The sequence below is a fragment of the Oncorhynchus mykiss genome, chromosome 25, assembly GCF_057628025.1.
Source record: "Oncorhynchus mykiss isolate SJ-2025 chromosome 25, ASM5762802v1, whole genome shotgun sequence".
In the NCBI taxonomy this organism is placed as follows: Eukaryota; Metazoa; Chordata; class Actinopteri; order Salmoniformes; family Salmonidae; genus Oncorhynchus; species Oncorhynchus mykiss.
In genome coordinates this window covers 71,481,653-71,485,096 of record NC_143046.1, presented here as the reverse complement: position 1 = coordinate 71,485,096, position 3,444 = coordinate 71,481,653, and positions in this window count along the sequence as shown.

Genomic DNA, 3,444 nt, shown 5'->3' with positions numbered 1-3,444 from the left:
AGGAGAGAAAGAGAGCAAGAAGAGAATGCTAAGGATCAAATCGCCAGCTAAGACCACCAACACACTACAGATTGCCCTAACATGGCCCTTACAAGGTTTACAATGAGGCACTTGTCTCACTCAAGCTTGGCACCAATTCAATTTCTTCTCCACTAATTCATGAATTGAACGAGGAAAAGGTTGCTAAAACCCCTGACTTCATCACAGGGTGACCTGGGATAGCGAGGGTACACCCCTTACGAAAGATGATTGCAGTTAGAGTGCAGTATAACTGCAGTATGCAGCAAATACTGTGTCCAAAATAACACAGTTTTCTTTACTGCAGTCATTTTTCAGTGTAACTGCAATTAGAGTTATTCTGCAATTACTGCTTCCAAAATATCATAGTTGACTGCAGTTACTACACTTTTACTGCAGTTTCAAAACGGCAAGCTTTTTTTGTAAGGGACACATTATCTAGCTATCACTTTTACACGGAGCAAGGAATAAATAGCTTATAGCCGTCATTAGATAAGAGAGGCTAGCCTACAGTGCAGTTTTTCCACAGGTTCACATGAGCTGTGAGATGGTACTAATTAGCTCAGTAATGAAAGACAGTCCAGAAAATACAGTATTTATACAGTTATATAACTCAGATGGAACTTCACGTTTCACAGCATGGTCATTCTACATTAGACTCACAGCCGGAGACTCCCTGGAGGACATATCATCCTGGGGATTTACTGTACCTGCTACGCTGCTTAGCCCACTGAGTAAGTTGGTCTAGTTCACTCCGATTTACCCCTGGACTCTATTTGAACTGGGTAGCTGTATCCTCTCTCTCTGTTTTCCTTCTGTACTTCTCTCTCACCCCCTCCTTCATTCTCCTTCCCTCGTTCTCTTTCTCTCTCTTTGATGTGACACTCCTTTGGTATAAATCATGTGCCATCTCGTGTAGCCCAATAACACAGTGATGAAATCTACTTTTCAATCAGGGCTTTGATTGCCAGCTACAACATGTTCTACAATCTCACCGCTTGTTGAGGATTAGAAATGAAAACCGAGCAGCAAACAGCTACTCCATTGGATCCAGACTCTATTATAGAAAACGTGTGACATTTTTCTTCCATTCACAGGAGATCATTATCATTGAGAATGAAAAGGAAACATGGTCCCTGTAAAATGCTTTATCACGTATAACCTATAGGTATGTATTTTCCTCTTGAATATGTGACATAATAATGGTCATCTTGAAAATCTGCCATCTACAAGAATAGGAATACATTCATGTAAAATACCACTGTTTATGTAATGTAAAAACAACAAGAGATAAGATATTTACCAAACTTTAAAATACATTTAGTATTAAAATGTATGATGTAGCATTAGGATGTTTTTGCAACACAGCCAGATGATGCAGATGGTAGCACTAACTGTAAAAGACCTCAGATACTCCAACAACTCACAGTGTGACTGCCACATTCTCCCTAGCTGGATTAACATAGACTGAGTGAGACACTCACGGATCCATCCCTCCGTCTCCAGTGTCTCAGACAGTACAGTCTGCCTTGTTGAGAGACTACTGTAGGACCTTATGCTGAGGTTGGACAGGAGGTGTTAATTAGAGTGAGAAATGTTCTGTTAGCATTAGCACATCAGACAGACATGCACACGCACACGCACACACACCCACACCCGCACACACACACCCACACGCACATGCACACACACACACACCCACACCCAGTCTGCCAGAAGACGCCTTGGTGCAATAAGCCTCTTGAAATGTGCATGGAATTCCAGTTGATCGGAAAAGATTCACATCTATCCGCCTATGTGTCATCCAACATCCTCAGGCTCAAAGATTATGGCAGTGTACATTTGTTGAGAGGCAGTCAAGCTTACCACACAGACACACACACTAGCCTACTTGGGGAGCGTTGATTGTGTTAATGTCTGTATCCTATACTTCCTGTTGACGTTTCCTTCTCTGTCACGTGACGCAACGTTAACTATGTTTGGACCTCCACGGACCCCCATGAAGCTATTTTCTGCAGACACTGACATCAGCTCTTATGACCGCAAAATAGAATATTCTCGTGACAGAGACACCAATTACATTGTCATTTACAGAACTCTACAAGTTGGAGGTCACACACAGTGCATCATGGAAGAAGGGATGGCCTATGGGAGGATGAGGAGCCGGAGGAAGGGAGCGCCCCCAGACTAGCCCAGGTGAATGCTGCTGACAGTAGAATTCTTTAAAAAATGTCTTAATGGTATTCTGCTGGGATCAATACACCAGGCAGCCAGCGGCAAACACAACAGATGGCCTATAACTGCTGAATAGCCACTTCTTTAGACAACACTTGATTTATATTCTCTCTGTCTCAAATAGCAGGCCACAAAATTGCAACCCAAAATGTTAATCAATCAGAATGTATTTTTAACACATGCTAGGGCTAACATTATTAACAACATTTAGTGCATTGGCCCTTGCCCATTTCAATCTTCATACAGCTACAACAAAAATAATGACAAATATCAGGTCCTGAAAGGTCACAATATATTGAGATGAAACAGTAGAATTATTATGGGCGTTATGGCTGTTATCCTCACAACACCTTGACAGTCCCTGAACCTCAGTTCATCCACCAAAGTGGATGGGCAGTTTAATATTCCGATGAGGATTTTTTAAATTTATTCAGGCTTGGGAATTTGGGAATTTGGGAATTCTCTCCGACCTTAAAGGCCCAACTGGATGCAAGCTGATCTCCCTCCAAAGATGGCTTTGTGGTCACATGAAGCCAGGGAACAGCTGCAGTGCTCTCCTAGCCAGCCAAAGCAGAATGGGGGATGTCCTATGATCTAAACATCAGCCGTGGTGGTGTGTGTTTGTGGACATGCCTGTGTGTGTATATGCATTTCAGCTTTCATGTGCAAGACGTGACATGTAATCATTTGGTACTTAAAAGAAATCAAGGATGATTTTGAGGTAGAGTAAGAGCAATGTTTACTCTCTCTCACACAGGCATACATGCACATTCACCAGGATCATATACAGTACAATGTACATCCACAAGATATCTGCTCAAGGTTTCAAACTAATTCATCCAAGTTCTATTATGTCATAGTTTTTCCTCAATCACGTAGAAGCATTCTGGGGATCTGTGTTGAAGTGTATCTATAGCAGAACAGCAATAATCAAATGTTCACATACATACAGACCTTCTTAACATCTTCTTGTCTTTGTAGCAGAGTTGTATATCTTAAACCCTTTAGGCAAAACTTTAAATACAAATGCCATCAGTGAATACAACATTCACTGTTAAGTCTTTCGTTCACAGAATGTGAACACATTGTTTTCATCAGAAGAGAATTGTTTGCAATTGTTTCCAGCCATCAGTAAATTAAGAGTTTATTTCCACTAGTTCCATTTTCCATTTGTGTTTGTCATCAGACATG